Here is an 18,095-nt window from a genome sequence, read left to right on the forward strand (position 1 = left end):
AGGACAGGCTTGGAGAAGCCAGACACCTCTGGAAGCAGTTGGCACTGGGTGATTAAAGGGTAATGGAAGGGCATCTCTGTGACAACCCCCAAGGAGCAGGGTGGTGACAAGCCAGAAAGAAAACCAAGGGAAGGGGAAGCCCCCAAGCCTGGTGGTGTAGGCAGGGATGTGAGCAACAGCAGCCTTCCTCGTCTTCTCTCCACCAAGAACTGGCTGTGTGACTTTGGGAAAGAAACTTAACCTCTCTGGTCTTTCATTGAGGATAACAATATTACTTGCCCAAAGACAGGGCTTGGCTATATGATCTCATGGCTCCTCCCAGGGCTGAGATCAGGGATTGTGTGATCCCTCTAACTCTTCCTTCACTTCTGCCTACTCCCCTTCATAGACCTATGCTGAACACCCCTGTGTAAAGGGGGACCCAACTCTCATTTGAGTGTATGCCACCTGGGTTGCCTATGAAGACCAGATGGCACAGAGGGTATGGGCAAGACTGGGAAGGGGGGCGGAATTCTGACAGTCTGACCTACCAGGGTTGGAACATTTGATGCTCATTTTGGCCCTGGTGTCCAGTGGGTCTCCTGAGGAAATGAACAAACTGGATGAGGCTGTGAAAGGAACACAAGTTAGAATTCTGCTTGGGATCCTCAAAGCCCAGTTGGCCCCTTTCAGCCTTGCGTATAGCCACACTGTGTGCTGGCAGGGCTGCTGCTGGCAGGGCTGCTCCAGGCAGTAACTAGACCTGAAGAATCTACTCCCAGGTTGGTCTGACAAGGCTGCCACCAGCCCCTGCTGCCTGAGGTCTGCATGCAGACTCCTTTTGTCACTCTACCCTGGCCCTGCATCCTGGAATCCACAGCTGGCTGGGGCTTCCATATGCTGCATCTAGAGCAGCTTTGAAGCAGCTCTTCATTCAGCAAAAACAAAACAAACAAACAAAAAGCCCCCAAAACAAAAACGTGAGCCCTTGTTGGTTTACATCTTTAAAGAGCTGCAAGTTCCACCTCTAATGCCATGGAGGGAAATGCATCGTCCACCCCTAGTCTCTGGGGATATTAATTTCTTAGGACAGGCACCAGAAACCACCACCAGGCAAGCCTGCAGCACCAAGAAGCTAGACGGTGTTACTTCTGCCTTGTGTGATAGGCAGACAAGTTACAAGTGCACCCTCTAGCCAGTGCGTCCAGGCCTAAGATCCTCCATTTCAAGCAAGCTGCAGACCTGAGAGAGGGCAGGCTTGGTCCTGGAGCCCTGCGAAGCTGCAAGAGAGAAGCTCTGAGGAGGCTGAGCACCCCAAAATAGACTTGTATTTTTTCACATCTTTTTCATGAGGCATGGGCATCTCTTGCAGCACGGAAAAAAAATAGCTTTGAAGTGTTAACAAATAAAGATTATAAAAAGCCCCAACTGTTCCCCATGTGGCTGCAGTGCCATAGAGGGGGTAGGGAAGAGGCTGGGAGAGGGGGCAGGGGAGCTGTGTGGTTTAGGAGCGCCCAGTCTCCTCTCTTCTGGCCCATTTTCTCCCTCGGCAGCTGGTTCCATTACAGCGTGATGTTAAGGATGGGAGAGTTTTTTGTTGACCCTCAGAAGTGGTCTCTTGTGAGTGTGGATTACTTCCTGTTGACTGCTCCCAGGTAAAGGAATGCATGGCACAGAATGGGGAATCTTAAAAATAAATTGAGTTGCAATGAGGCTGCTTTAAATCAGGCAGCCCTACTGGGCGGAGAGTTTGTTTAGGAAATCCTCAGAGGGCTCATTGTTCTCGTCAAGGTCAGTTCAAGGTGGTCCTGAACTTGGACCACCCCCACCCCATGGACATTGCTGTGGGTCAGTAACCAAAGACGAGTTTAAGGTTGTAGCTGCTTTTGACGCAGGTTGAAGGATTGTGTGGAGGGTCATCCAGCAAGGGACCTGGTCCTCGTCTGTGCCCTGAACTCCCCTTGCCCGGCTCCAGGCGAGACCCATCCCTACACCCTTTGCCCTAGCCCTGGAGCCTTCTTGGTACTGGGACGCCAACAACCCAAGAAAGAGAATGGTGTAAGAGGTGCTGCAGGGGAGTCCAGAACTGGGGGTTCTCAGTAAAATCAGGAGGTTGACCTGGCTGGTATCTGAGGAGACTCTGGCCCTGACTTTTTATCACCAGGGGAGAATACCCCCAGTTCCCCAAAGCTCTGTGTTCCCCATGAAGTCTGGGATTGGTCCAGGACCCACTCCATCCGCTTTTACAGGCCTCCGTTCTTGTCTCCTATCAATCCTCCTTACTTCTCCTTCTCCCTTCGCTTTGTCTCCTCTATTCTTTCCTTTCCCTTCCTTCACCTCCTGGGCAGAAATTTCTATAAAAATATATGCACGTGGCTCTGGCTTGGTTAAAAAGAGGAAGATGGCAGGCAGGTGGACAGCCAGGATGCTAAGGACTCTTATTATGAATAATGGGCATGATTCAACCCTGGATGGGCAAGTGGTCAGGGAATGCTGGCCAGAAGTTTCCTGAAGTAGAGACAGTGGTGAGGGACCAACAGGGCAGCTGCATTGTCCCTGGCCTTCACTGACCGAAAAGTCCTCTCTCGGGCTCCAACCAGCCAGAGTGAGCAGACAGCTACCTTGGGAAATTGCAGCTACCTCCCAGGGTCATGGCTGAGAAGGGGGAGGGCTGTATGGAGGGTCCAACGCACCTTGTCCCAGCCAAAGCATTGTTCTGAGGGGTGTGGTCATTTCAGCTTACCAGACCCCGGGGCAAGGCATCAAATGAGATGGGGAGAAGCCAGGCAGACCAGACCCCTGGGGTGCTGACACAGGAGCAGAGGGCAAGGGAGCTGGTAACGATCATGATGCCATCCCAGTCATCCAGGAGCTTCAGATTATTATTATTATTATTATTAATTGAGAGTCTCTTACATGCTCAGCATTGGACTATATGTACTATTTAAACTTGCAAACAATCCTATGAGGGGGTACTATTACTATCCCCACTTGGTAGCTGAGGACATTAAAACGTCAAGAAGTGATGTGACTTGCCAGGGTCTCAAAGCCGGCGGCCACAGGGTGAGGTTTCTCATCTGGCAACCGGCTCAGAGCCTCTCAGAGGAGATGGCACAGCCTGAGCCCCTTCCAACCTCGTGCATTAACACGTTGCTCTTAATTCATATTAAAACAACCCTCTCTATCTTACTGGAGAGAGAACTGAGGCCCAGAGCAGAAAATAGCCCATGCAAAGTCACTTAGGGAGTTTGTAACTGCGTCAGACCCAGAGTGATAGCCCCACCCCCACCCAATGCCAAACTTTATCTTTGGGTTTCAGTTTCCTCATGCATGAAACTAGGGGGTTCTATGGTGATCTCCCCTGGTTTTGAAGTTCTGACTGTGTGATGTTATCATATAATGTCTTTTTTTTAAAAAACGTCAGATGGGTAATGTGCTGATGTTGTAACAAGGTTTGAGGGAGGCACATCTCACACAAGAGCGTGAACACCCAATCATCATACTTCCATATGATGTTTTACTCTGTCTTCAGGGAGGATCAACAAAGTGCTTCATGGCCTTAGGGAGATAGAAAGCAGAGAATCAGGAATGGACCAGCTGAGACTCGCCTCAAAGCCCCGCTCCAGCCCACACCCACCACAATCCTGGCCCCACAGGGAGTCAAGAATGTGGAAATGTTTTCATGCCTCAGGCATGGGCTTCTAACTCAGCTGATGGGATATGTAATATGCAAATAAATAAATCCCTATCTCCAACAGAGGAACTGACAAATCTTAAGAGCTGGAGATGAGAACATACCATATGCCCTAGAGATGGGAGTACAGGGAGAAGACCTAAAATGACTGTCACTTAGAGCCCAGGCAAAGGTTAACTGTAAACATGGTCAGCCTATCCTTAAATGGTCCCCTCACACAGCCCCTCTCAGCCAGGCTGACACTTAGGCAAGGGCTGTACCCTTCTCTTTCTTTGCTGAGGCCCATGGCTGCCCACCGCTCAGCGCGGCCCCTGGTCTGACTTATAGCAGCCTAGCAGGAATATGGTACCCTCAGGTCCCAAGAAGTCTTGGTCTAGATCTTGTCCCTTCCCAAAAGACAAAAAGAGCTGCCTCACTTAGCTACTCTTTCCAAGGCTAGGCGGGATCTCTGATGCCTTGGAAGGAATTCCTACAGCAAGCCTGATGGTATTTGACCAGGAGGAACAAAGAGGAATAAAGCTGAGCAGCTGGAGGCAAGAGAGGGTGAGAACTGGGTTAGAGATGCTACTCAGTGTCTTTTTGGAGGAATGGATCCAACGGCCTAAAGGAGCTGAGTGATCCTGGAGTGGGGAGGGGCTATCAAGGGACCCGCACAGGGCCCAGGGGTGAGCGGTAGGGAAAGTTCAGGTGCAGGGCAACTGGCAGAGAGGGGGCGTCCCTGTATTGGCAGCAGCACTTCAGGTTGTGGAGGGCCAGAAGGCAGCGTGGGCGTGAGGGTCAAGGTGGCCCCCGAATCACAGGCTGTTACTGTGCTCCATCCTGGACAGTGGCCGTTGGATGGATCGGGGTGAAACGGAGAGACTGGCTGCTTGCTCCCCTTTCTCCCGGCCAGGTTCAGAAGGAAAGAATGGAAGCCAGACCTGCCTGTGGTGCATGATGCCTTATCTCTTATCTCCCTTCCACTGCCCAGGGCTCAGGACTCACAGCCCACTTTGCCCCTATAGACAGACGCCCTTGATAGTCCCACTGCAGGTGGAACCTCCTCCCTGCCCTGGAACTGGCTCCTTCCCATTGCTGGGCCACGATTGAGGGGCCACTGCCCCTTAGTAGCTAAGACACCTGATTCCTTCACCTACCCACCCCATGTCCCGCGTTCACATCTCCCTCTTTCGGAGGAGATCACATTCTGAAAACTGCACATCGTATTGAGTGCTGAAGGGACCAGGTGAGGACCAGTGGAGCAGCCAGGGCTCGGTGCGCTCTCTTTACCTTGGGCACAGAAAAGGGCCCCGGGGTGATCTCAGGATTGGTGGGGAGTGAGTCCTTCATTTTCCTGCTGCCTGTCCTCTGGGACCAGCTGGCCTGTCACCATTCCCTGTCTAGAAGCAGTGTCCTGGGCCAGGTCAGTGGGAGTGAATGTGTAAGGAAACAATACATGACTTTTAGGGTCTGGGGTCCAAAACCCAGCCTATAGGGAGCCAGGTGAGGGACATGGTTACTACATCCAGGGGTGGGATCCGCAGGCCAGCCTCCTGGTCAGTTCCCTCCCTATCCAGGGCTGTGCAAAGCCCAGAGGTAAGCCACCTGGAGGCCATATTCCCATCTTTGGACAGATGAACATTCTTGGAATTGTCCAGCCTCTGATCGGCAGGGCCACGCTTTGGTCCGCACTTAGGCTAGCGTACTGACTCCTATCCTGGCCTCTCCTCCTGCCTCTGGTGACTCAGTGCTTTGGAATTTCACTCACGGCACTTCTGACACATAACCTGGGAACCTGGCCACGAGCCAAGGAATAGTACTGTTGCTTCAACCTCAGCAGTGATTAATTTTGGCCTCCTGAGCTAGGTAGGGGCTATATAGAGTTGTGGAGAGGGAAGGCAGGCTGAACAAGCAAGATTGGGGTGGTGGGGCTGCTGCTGGACAGAAAGGCTTTCTTCCTGCTTCTGCTCACCTGCACACAGGTAGAAAACAAAGTTGGGACGCTATTGGCTTGGAGTGGTCAGACATACCTGGCTGGCCAAGCAAATTGAGCGACTGAGTTCAAAACCTAGGCTGGCCACTATGCTTCTTGGAATGGCCTTCTGAACCTCAGTTTACCATTTTGTGAGTCTGAAAGGTTTGCTAGCCCCTCGTTTTGAATGTTAAGAATGACAGCCTCATTGCCGGATTGATGGACCTTCCATATCAATCCTAATGGCTTGAACTGTTATCTCCCCATTTTGAATTTTATGTGAGGGGCTGGCCCCAGGTGGGATTGTGGAGAAGGAAAGGGAGGGCTGTCATGACAGTGTACTGGGGAATTGAAGACCTGGATTCATTTCCAGGTCTGCCCTCACCCCAACTTCTCCCTATCAGGTACCTCAACAGTGAAAAGGCAGCAGATCCCCACGGCCCCAACAGCCCTCACTTCCCACAGGTGTCTCCTGTGCTTCACTAGCTTGAAGTGGCCCACTGTTCTGTGTGGCCCTCCTTCCTCCACTCCTCCTGAAGGCAATTGCTCTTCCCACCCCATCACCAGACTGTCCTTGATCTCTTATCTCCCCTCCACTGCCCAAGGCTCAGGACTCACAGCCCTCTTTGCCCCTATAGGCTGCCCTGCCAAGAAGTAAAGGGCTTTGTGCCAGTTGGCTAGGGTGACCCCTGGGAGTGCACAAATGGAGGCAGCGGAGATCCTCAGTGGATTCTGGAAACAAAGCCCTCCCACCATTGTCCAGCCCCAGACAGTGGCTTCAGTGAGAGGATCCATTGGCCAGGTCAGGGACTTGGCGTGTCAGTGAAGATGCCGCCCAGAGGTCTGGCCGCTATCCTACTCTCCGGGAGGGTAGATCTAGTCTGTAGGGGGCACTAGAGAAGCATGCTTTCAGCACTCACCTTCTCCCTCTTAGCAACACTCAGGGACCATGATCATTTGGGAAGATGGAGAGGAGTAAAGGGTGGGGGTAAGGAAATAAATCTGTGCCTGCATACCTGCACCAATGATTATACTCAGGATTTTTTTTGTTCAAATTAAATAAGACAACAGTACATCATGACCAGATAGGTTTAGGAGTTTGGAATCCTGAGTCAGACTGTCTGAGTTCAAGTCAAAGGAGTTCCAAGTACAGGTTGTGGATATGCTACGTTTCCTCCTGTTGTCATTTACATTTTCTAACGATATATATGGTACATTAAAATATCACATATATCTAAGTTATAAGACATAATAAGGACCCAAATAAATTACGAACCCCTTACTCAACTTAAAAGGTGCAATATGACGAATGTTGAAGCTATCACATGTGTGTAACTCTCCATCCCCACCTTCCACCTCTCCAACAGAGGGACCCCTATTCTGCATTCTGTGTTTGTCATTCCTTGATGATTTAATATATTTTTAAATCTCTATCTCTAATTGATTTGTATCAATTGATTTTGTAAGGAAAAACAGTATTTTATTTTTAAAATATTTTCCTGGTTCTATAATGAACAGATGCTCATTAATAAATATTATTAATAATTGCAGCAAAGTTGGAAACTATGAAAAAAAATTAAAACCACTACAGTTTTCACCACCAATAGATATGAATATCTAAAATACATAATTGGTATAACACTATGCATACAGCACTAGTATATAGTATTATATTCTTTTTTATATCTTTTGCTTATCATACAGGATCATTGTAGAACATTCAGACAGTAGAAAAAGAAACGGAGAAAAACTTGTGTGTGTTTCATGTTGCTCTGTCCGTGTTTGATGTGCTTCCCAACATTCTAACTGGTTATTCAGGAGCAAAGTTCTCCACAGGTGAGAAGATTCCAGATCATGGCGATCACCCTGGCTAGTGCAAAGGCTTTCTAGACATATCCTTGGTCAGGAAGAAACTTGGGTACACCCCCTGGGAAAAGCATATCATAGCGAGGAACTCAGATTCCAGAAAAAAAAATTATTGTACTATTGAATATTTAACCGAACCATCCAAGATATGTGAAATCAGTTATTTAAATGATAAATAAATCTTGCCTCTACCGAAAACCTTTTGTCCTTAAGGTAGAAAATAAAAATAGAGGTTATGATCACTATCACCAAACCAAATTGTTTTCCCCCCACATTTTACTCAAGTTTTTCTATGGCCTATCAACCTCAGAGTGTCAGCCCCTTTTAGCAAAACTATTTGATCTCTGTTTCACTGGATGGGTGTAAAAGTAGTCTACACATTGATGCAAACATGTCTACGAGGTCTGCCAATTAAGTTCGCGAACTCATCCTAGAAAAAGTGTTACATACCTCATTGCTGAATATCACTATGGTCACCTTTGAAGTACTCCCCTTTGGAAGCTATGCACCAATGCCAGCACCTAGTCCACATTTCAAAGCAATTTTGGAACTCTTTTTCTGGAATAGCCAGCCATCAGAGCTGTCATCGTATTACCCTTGATGTCCTGAATGTCATCAAAATGTCTTCCTTTCAATATTTCCTTTACTTTGGGTAAAGAAAGAAGTCATTGGGGATCAGATCAGGTGAGTACGGAAGGTATTCCCATACAGTTAGTTGTTTACTGGCTAAAAACTCCCTCACAGACAGTGCTGTGTGAGCTGGTGCACTGTTGTGATGCGAGAGACATGAATTGTTGGCAAAAAGTTTAGGCCGTCTAACTTTTTCACGCAGCCTTTTCAGCACTTCCAAATAGTAAACTTGGTTAACTGTTTGCCCAGTTGGTACAAATTCATAATGAATAATCCCTCTGATATAAAAAAGGGTTAGCAACATCATTGCAACAAAGTTTGCAAACTTAATCGTCTGACCTCATATGTGCTGTTTATATTCCCACCCATACATGTGGCAGGCAGAGCCAGTCAATCTATGATGGTACCCACTGTTTCTAAACTGAGACCAGAAGGCGCTTGCTTCACAGTCCACAAGACAGTGCCTGTGCCAATGGATCGGAGTTTGAACAAAATCTAAAGTCTAGTTTGTTAGGTGGTTCCACCTTGAAGAAAGACTTGGTAATGAGGGAGTGGCAGGAGAGGCAGTGGCCAGGAGATAGGGGAGAGGTTCCAAAACAGACACTGTCATCTTGCCCAGGGCTTCCCTTGGCCTGCAAGATGAAAGCAGAGATGATGGGCCCAAGCCAGTGGCCACTGAGTTTCTTGCACTTGGGTTAGATGGCATCGTGAGAGGACAGGGCCAGAGATCACTGGGAGCCATGGAAGGTTCTCTCTTCAGTTCTGCTGAAGAGATACCTGAGCAGGTCACTGCTTAGCCTCTCCAGAGACACACATCACCATTTGTAGATTGGAGCCTTTGATCCCAGTGGGGAGGCCTGGGGTTGGGGGAGTGAGGAGTTGGCAGAGGGGCCCACTGTACCTTGCAGAAAGTGGTTTAGCTATAGGCTGCTGGGGCTGAGCAGCATGGAGCCGCTGCAGCTGGAACTCAGCTGACTGGGCTTAGGGCCAAGCTTAGGCCCTAGACTCCTCTGGAGAAGCCAGCACTTTCCTGTAAGAGCATGCCAGCCGGAGTGGGCCTGCTGCTCATTCTGCAACCTCTGAAGAGCAGACAGAGTTGCTTCAGGGGCAGGTAGGAGGAGGAGGGAGCTGTCCCTTTATATCCTCACCCCCACCCCTCCAAACCCAGAAGGGGGAGCCTGCACCAGCTGCAGGTGTGAATTCTGGCAGGGGCAACATGGTGGCTTATTCAAGTGAATCTGGTTGACAGAAGACTCAGCTCTCAAAACCAACTTACTTGGAACAATCTCCAGGGTCCTGTCCTAGTGAGGAGAGCATCCCATGGTTCCATCAAAGCAGAGTGAGGGAAGGGGATGGGGAGGTCACTGCAACCTGGGAGGCTCCACCAATCTTGCCCAGAGCTGTCTTTCAGTCAGCTCAGTCAGCAATAAAACTCAGCACAGGTTTAAAAATAATTGTCACCACAACCAGAGTTAGAGAAGCATTTTACTTCCAGTAGTGGTTGAATCAACTCCAGTCAATAGACCTTTATTAAACTAGTTAGGACAGGCATTGTGCCAGAGACAGACAGTTTGCTTTTACAATAGGAAATGAGATTGCAAGGAAAAAATATATTCTGACAAGCAGCCCTCTTATATATCCTGCAGTGGAATTTTGGGAAATACATTTATAAATCTCAGAGGAAAATCAGTAGGAGGTTGAGAATTGGAAAAGTGAACAAATTATTTTGCTTTAGTCTCCACAAACAGGTAATGTATCATACTTGAAAGAAAGAGCAGCTTAAAGCAATTTAATGTTTTCTTTTGATTGGCTATGGCTAAAAGGGAAAGTTAACATATGGGAGATTTGAGCAAACTAAAAAATGTTGTTTTGGGGTCATTGCTATGGAGTGAGGTGCACTTAATGTAATCAAGTTGAAATATAAAATTGACATTTGGGATTTTCTAAAATATTTGGGATGTCACACAGAATTGTTAAAAGATTAGGTTTCTTGGAATTTAGAGCTCTAATTTTAAATATCCACAGAGTTTGTTTTTAAAGAAAACTTGGTGTTGGACATTAGTTGAAACTTTCACTTTGAAGATAGCTAGGATAACAATCAAAATTGTCCTGATTAAATGAACTGACCCTTCTGTTTTTCAGTATTAAGGAATTTGACGATTAAATGATTTCTTATTTCTCTTCTCACTGGTAAGATAAATACACATTTTTTTCACTGTCCTCATAAATATTCTAATGTAAGAATTGAGCATTTAAAATCTGAAAGATTTTAATTTACTAGTAATTTTTTTTACCAAATAAAAATAGGCAATGAACACGCAAATATAATTCACTTTCAAAAAGAAAATAAATAGGGAAACAAGCATTTTTAAAAATTTATTTTTTAATGACAGTTGACATATAATATTATGTTAGTTTCAGGTATACTAATAGTGATTACACATTTATATACATTATGAAGTGATCACCCCAATAAATCTAGTACCCGTCTGACACCACACATAGTTACAATATATTGACTATATTCCCTATGCTATACCCCACATCCCCATGACTATTTTTATTACTGGCAATTTGTACTTCTTAATCCCTTTCACCTTTTTTGCCCAGCCCGCCAATCTCCCTCCCATCTGATGACCATCAGTTTGTTTTCTGTATCTATGAGTTCATTTGTTTTGTTTATTTTGGTTTTTAGATTCCACATATAAGTGAGATCATATGGTATTTGTCTTTCTCTGACTTATTTCACTTAGCATAATAACCTCCAGGTCCATCCATATTGTTGCAAATGGCAAGATTTCATTCTTTTTTATGACTGAGTAATATTCCATTGTATAAATGTATCATTTCTTTATTCATTCATCTACTCATGGACCCTTACTATGTTGCTTCCATATTTTGGCTTTTGTGAATAGCACTGCAGTAAACATAGGGGTGTATATATCCTTTCGAATGAATGTTTTGGATTTTTTTGGATAAATACCTAGAAGTGGAATTGCTGGGTCATATGGTAGTTCTGTTTTTAATGTTTTGAGGAACCTCCAGTTTTCCATAGTGGCTGCATTAATTTACATTCCCACCAACAGTGCATGAAGGTTCCCTTTTCTCTGCATCCTCACTAACACTTGTTTGTTGATTTATTGATGATGGCCATTCCGACAGGTGTGAGGTGATGTCTCACTGTGGTTTTAATTTGCATTTCCCTGATAATTACTGATGTTGAGCATCTTTTCATGTCTATTGTCCATCTGTATGTCTTCTCTGGAGAAATATATATTCATGTCCTTTGCCCATTTTAAATTGGATTTTTAAAAATTTTAAGTTGTATGTGTTTCTTATATATTTTAGATATTAACCCCTTATTGGACATATCATTGACAAATTTCTTCTCCCATTTAGTAGATTGTCTTTTCATTTTGTTGTACAAATACTTTTTAGTTTGATGTAATCCCATTTGTTTATTTTTTCTTTTTTTCCCTTGTCTGAGAAGATATATATATATATATATATATATATATATATATACACACACACACACACAAATATTACTAAGAGCAATGTCAGAGAGTTTACTGCCTATGTTGTCTTCTAGAAGCTTTATGGTTTCAGATCTTACACATAAGTTTTTAATCATTTTGAGTTTTTGGGTTTTTAGAAGGGCAAGAAAGTGGTCTAGTGTCTTTTTTTTTTTTTTGCATGTAACTGTCCAGTTTTCCCAACACTATTTATTGAAGAGACTGTCTTTACTCCATTGTGTATTCATGCTTCCTTTGTCATAGATTAGTTGACCATATAGGTGTGGGTTTTTCCTGGTTCTCTATTCTGTTCCGTTGATCTGTGTGTCTGCTTTTATGCCAGTATCATGCTGTTTTGATTACTCTAAAGACATGTCTATCATAATTAAACTAACAAACTAGCTTTTATTTATTAAAGATTATCTTAGATCATGTGAACTTGAAAAAATATTTGTTTAGTCTCTATCTTTCTGATAGTTTAGAATGTCTAATCCTTACAAGTGCTTTCCTTCAAACTAATTAATTTTAATTTACTAAATTAATTTTTACAATACCAACTGGAGGTAGAAAAATATCTCACATTTACAACACATAGACACACACAAAGACAGATGCAGAGATCTTTTAGCCATGAGACAGGTACAACAGTGCAAAACTCACTAGTTGAAAAAAGAACAGTTGGATCCAAACTGTGTTTCTGGCAGATGGAATAAATTAAGATTACCAGCTTCGATAGCTAAAGCTTTTTTATTCATATTTACAGAGAAGACAATCTTATAGAAACTATAGATAGATTTTGGGTAAGGATGCTTCTATAGCCATTTTTACTTTTTTGGAAAAAAAAAACTTCTCTCTCTTTTTTTTTCCTTCAGTCTAGGAGTTAAGGATGGTAAAGACAGGTGGGCTTTGAATTGCTTCTAGAGCTGCATTTCTGGTTTCACAAAGATTTGTAAGAAAAGGACAATTGCTCTCAATTTCTTAAATGATATCAAAGGTTAATCTACCAGTCCAACTATTTCATCCCTAATTTACTTTCTTCCCCTCTGGGTACATAGTTTTATTTTAGCTTAGGGGAGGAGGCCTTAAAAAAATCCTCTCAGGCTCTTGAATCTTCAGCTTCTAATTATGCCAAATTTTTGAACAAAATTTTTTTAAATCCTTTAAATATTTTGTCAGGTTTCAGCTGGGACAAACAGTGAAACATTCAGGTAAAGATAACATAACTTTTTCAACATAAACCCTGTTTAAATATTCAAATTTTCATAACATTATCAGTCCTTACATTTCCATGTTGTTGTAATCTAATTACAGCCTGACTCAGGGATGGCCAGGACTTGTTAGGCTGCAGAGAGTGGGAAGAGACAAGAGATAAGAGGAAGGAAAGGGGCCCCCCGGCTGGAAACACATGTTTGAATTCAAGCCTCCTCACCTTCTTCTCCTAACCTGCCCTTTGCTATGTTCTCAGAACATCCCACATACACTGTGTGATGGACAGGTGGCGCCTACCCACCTCTGCTCCTTCTCAGGGCTGTGTCCCTGCCTAGAATGTGCTACCCACTCTCTTCTCCATCCTCGGTTTTGCCACCTCTTGAGGCCAGACTCAAGTTTTTAAATTTCCTCTTACTTCTCCACTTTGCTCGCATCCCTTGTCCAGCACTCCTCAGCGTCTGCAGCCCCCACCTCTGTGTTCCTCCTTCTCCTCACCAACACCAGCCACCAACTCTCCTAGGGATGTCACCTCCCCACTTCTTCAGGTGCTTCCAGCCAGCTTTGGTGGGAGTCACATGGTCACTGTGGTGTGCATGACAAGGTCAGCATCTTGAGGAGAACCTTCCATCAACTCGATTACAGGGGTGGCAGCAGAAACCCTGCTATCTGTTGCACAGCACAAAGCCAGGACTCTCCCAGCAATGCTAAGGAGATGCGACATCAGCATCTCCCCAGCGGGCTAGAGAAGTCCTCGCCAGGGTCCATTCTGCCCTAAGGTAGAAATAGTGTGGGGTGCGTGGAAGGGCTGGCTGACAGCAGCATCCCAGGGGAGGAGCTAATTTGAGTGTAAAGGAGGTAAGCAGCTCTGATTTGAAATTTTTGCAGGTGCTGTATCAGTGGGACAGTTGTTTGGAGACAGAGGCTTGACACTCGGGAGAGAAGAGACACTGGAGATGTAGGTTTTGGGGTCAGCAGCTTGAGGCAGAGGTTTAGACCTCTACTTCCTGGGAGACAATAGGAAGAGGCTCAAAGGAGAAAACGGTACTCCAGGAGACACCCCCACTGAAGAAGGGCAAGTGGGGTGCTTAGTAGAGTGACTCATTTCTGCTTTCATTTTACCCACGGGCCCTCAAAGTGGTGGGAACTCTGAGTAGTATCTGTCTGTGCCCAGATGGCTCCCAGCAGCCCTCTCTCCTCCTGCTGGTCATGTGATTTAATTATTAACTCAGGCAGGAGAATTCCCTGTGGAGGGGCTGATGGCCAATTACAACTCAACTGTCTTTCACAGGACTCATCCCCACCTGTCCTAGTAGACTCTAGGCCTACAGGGAACCTAAATTTCTCCCAGACCAGTGCTGCAGCGACCTCAGGCAGAGGCAAATCAGAATTTGAAATAGGAAGGCGGCAGGGGGCTGCACTAGCACAGGTAGACCATCTAAGCCTAGTGCTTTCTGTAGCTTAAAGCCCTGGTGAGGTCCCTGGGCCACTTGAGTCTCAGTTCTCAAGCTGTGGGCGCCAACTTGTCTGGTTTTCTCACCCGTGACACTAGAAAAGCATAAAGAGCAAGCAGGCCACCCTGCACCCTGCGACTTGCCTCTGCCTTGTGACTGCTTAATATAGGTCAAATGAAAACAGCTCCCAAAATAGACCTTCTCTCAGAAGCAGCTGCGCTTGCGAAATGCTCCACAGAAGAGGGAAAAGGTGTGGGTGACAGGGGAGTGCAGCTCTCCTCGGGTGTTACGTAACGTGAGCTTGTAAATTGGGGCCAAATGTCTGCAGAGAAAACGTGAGTCTGCCCTTGCCCTGCCTCCTCACCTCCACCCGCACCCCATGCCTGGGAAGCAGCCCAACCACACACATCGCAAACTTGCAAAGAGCCGGTTCTGTCCTGGGAAGCAAGGTCACCCCTCCAAGCATCACTCCGACGAGCTTGTCATACACAGCAAAGGGATCACATGACTCCCCCTAGAGATGGCTGGAAGCCCCAGAGTGGGGAGGTGGCTCTCCTGGGAGAGCTAGTGCATGGCGTGGGTTTCATCTGACCCCAGTGGTAGTGTGTGGAAGGAATGGTGGAGAGAAGGGGTGGGCTGAGGGGCTAAGGAGAGCAGGACAGTCAGATACTGTCAGCCGGAAGAGGCCACCACTGTTGTCTGTCTGGGCATCATGCAGCAGAAGGGAGCAGGAAAAAACCTGCCATGTGCCCCTCCTCCTGCAGATGTGGCCTCTCCCCACTGTCCTCCCAGGAGCCACCAGTGGGCTGGCACTCCCCACAGTGGCCTCTTCTTTTGCCTTTTCCAGCTTTGCCTCAGCCAGGAGGAGGGGGAGTTTCTATAACTAAAAAGAGTTGCCTCCCCCAATATTCATTTGTCCACTCACTCTGTGATAACTTAGTAGGGCTGCCCGTGAAAGGAGGCAGGTAGAGAGGATCAAGGCTTCCCTGAAGAAGTGATTTGAGAAGAGACAGGAAACTGAGAAAGGGCTTGCCAGGCAGGGGAAAGAAGATAGGGGTGTTGAGGAAGTACAGACAGAGTGAACAAAATATGCCCAAAGGCCCAGAGGTGAGAGGGAGAGCTTATCCCAATGAGAAACCACAGCCACTGCGGAGGGACTCACCAGACTCAGAAAGGCACGAGAGAGACAAGACGGATAGGGTCAACAGGGAAGGGCCTTGTGAGGAGGTGTGGACCTCATCCTGACAGAATAGGGTGGTGGGGGGCTGCTGAAGCAGGGGGTTCTCTGCCATGGGAGCGTGTTTGGAAAAGCAGACTGTTGTGCTCAACTCTGATCTACTGACTCGGACTCTGGAGGTGAGTCCTTCTGTCTGCGTTTTCACAAGCCCTCCACATGCTTCTCTTCACACTGAAGTTTGAGAACAGCTGATCAAAGGGTGTGGCTTCAACCTGCAGAAGTGAGGTTGTGAGTAGCGGTTGCTGTTCCAAGAAGTTTCGCTGTGAAGGAAAGAAGAGAGATGCATGGTGGTTAGTGTGGTGGTGAGGAGAGAGTCTTAAGTCCATTCTCCGGGAAACAGACACTTGGTGGAGGTTTGCAGGCAGGAAGTTTTTGGGGGGCATGCTCCCAAGAGTGGGGCAGCATGATGGAGGAGAGGGAGAAGTTGGACTGTTGATGTAGAATATTTTCTTTGTGCTGGGATCGTGTCTCGTGAAACTGAAGAATGGAAGCATGAACCAAGGAGAGGTGAGGAGTTGTAAAAGAGGATAGTTTATTAAACGTAAAGAGTAAAGAGTCGCAGCTCTCAGAAAGAGAGGGGGTCCTGACCGGGTTGCCCAGTGACTGAGGCAAAAGCTCTTACTTTTATACCTTCCCTTGCCTGCTTGGGGAAGGGGGCTGGCGCCTTCTAATGGAATTTGTCTATCAGGTGTGTCCTGTTTGCCCACCCTAAAGGGATTAACGAACCCATCCCTATCTACCAGATCTGCTCCTTTGTAGGTCTAAAGGGATTTATGGAGATAATTTATTAACCTCAAGGCGCGTTGTCATATCTCTGTCCCGGAGTGAAGGAGACATTTCAGAACCTGGAGTTTCAGGATATGGCTGCCTTTTGTTTATTCCACCAGGAACCTCCCTATTAACCTAACAACATGCTAACTAACCTGTGTCACTGTGACATGGTGATACACAGGCCTCCACAGCACTCTGGGAGCTATGGAGCTAGGAAGGCCCTTGTTGATCCTAGAGAGACTGCCCTCCCAGGCCTAGACAGTTCCTAGAGACAGAAAATGACTCCCCCTGCGCGCACAACTTGCATATGCAAACCAACCAGTCCAGAGTGCGTACCCCCCACACTTAAGGGACTCTTACGCTCAGAGCCACTGTCCACCTGCCCTAATCACCCCAAGGTCAGGCACCAGACAACTAAGGACAGTCCCTATACCCTGGAGCCCATCAAATTATTTAAACTAGCCGCTCCTAAACCTGCTTACTCTGTCTTGCCTTGCCCTGCCCATGGAAACCATAATAATGCCTCTTGCCCACATTTCCCCGTTTTCCCCTCCCCTGCCTCCTGACGGAATCACCTCGTCTCTGTGTCTGCGTATCTTACTTTATCTGTTTAAAACAAATCTTGAGTCCTCTTAAAACACTCAAGCACCAGCCAGTCACAGGATGTGGCCTGCCTTAGAGAATGGGTGTCACTGATATAGGAATCCGGTGTGTGGTGTGTTCCCGGGATCGTGATCTCACAGTCACCGAAGAATGGGAACACAGATCGGAGAGTCAAGGTTTAAACAGTACAGTTTTATTGTAAAGCGCAAGAGAACAGCTCTCCAAAGAGAGGGGTATCCGGAAGTGGAATGCCCCATGAGCGGGCTACACCGGGAACTATTAATGCCTCTGAGTCAGAGCTGATTGGTCTCCGGTACCTGGACAGTTCATCTTGGCGGGCTCTGCAGTTTGGAATAGTTTGTTACGAGCTGATTGGCCCCCTGCACCTGGGCTGATTATTCTGGTGAGCCCTGCAGTTTGAAATTATTAGCTATTTTAAAGTCATTTCCTTTGGCGTTTGTTATGCTCTCGGCCTTAATCCCCTCCACCTTGGCCATGACCCTGACTGCCTATGGTTTTGCTATCTCATCACCTTGGGCAAGGCAGCTCCCTTTGGCAATTCCCAGAGCAGGACTGAGCTGTGAGCTGAGAGCACCTGACACTCCTAGCAGCTGGGAGAACGAATGCCTTAGTTTAGAAGGGGGCATGAGGTTAGGCATCAGCATCCATTAAGAGGGATATTTTAAAGATGGAAGAGATTTAAGTATGTTTAAGTGCTGGTAGAAAGAATCAATTTGGGAGGGAGAGATTAAAGACACAGAAAAGGATAAAAACAACTGATGGGGTGAGTGAGGGTGAGAGGGAGAGGATTAAAGTAGAGTCATGCACTAAACGATGGGGATACATTCTGAGACATGCATCCTTAGGCAATTTCGTGGGAACATCAGAGTGTACTTTATACAAACCTGAATGGTATTACCTACTCACACCTCCGCTATATGAGTATGACCTCAGTCATCGTAATATCTGCTTTCTTGTTATCTTTGCAAACAGTTTTTTGGGAAACAAGGTTGCCGAGAGCCAGTCCAAAGGCTATTTTGTTCTGTTTTAACATTTCGAGGTCTGAGGTATACGACGTGCAAGGCCGTTCCTCTGGCGTGGTAGCTCCAGCTCCATTTCAAAGTGGTTCCATTTGTATTATTGTTCACAAGCCTATTGCTTTTAGGCTACAAGCCTGTGCAGTGTGTTA

At 46.5% G+C, this 18,095-nt stretch overlaps 1 protein-coding gene and 1 pseudogene across 1 annotated transcript in view; one reads left to right on the plus strand and one right to left on the minus strand.

Annotated features, from left to right (window-relative positions):
* Positions 1 to 3,397: 3,397 nt before the first annotated feature.
* Positions 3,398 to 3,493, minus strand: LOC141572989 (small nucleolar RNA U13; annotated as a pseudogene).
* Positions 3,494 to 14,511: 11,018 nt separating this feature from the next.
* The window catches only part of PEBP4 (phosphatidylethanolamine binding protein 4), a 207,335-nt gene continuing 203,751 nt past the window's right edge, over positions 14,512 to 18,095 (plus strand). The window contains exon 1 of the mRNA XM_074338233.1: positions 14,512 to 14,630. The gene's annotated coding sequence lies outside the window, so the exon portion shown is untranslated. The remainder of the gene's footprint in view (positions 14,631 to 18,095) is intronic.

This window comes from Rhinolophus sinicus, linkage group LG07 (assembly GCF_036562045.2).
Source record: "Rhinolophus sinicus isolate RSC01 linkage group LG07, ASM3656204v1, whole genome shotgun sequence".
NCBI lineage: Eukaryota > Metazoa > Chordata > Mammalia > Chiroptera > Rhinolophidae > Rhinolophus > Rhinolophus sinicus.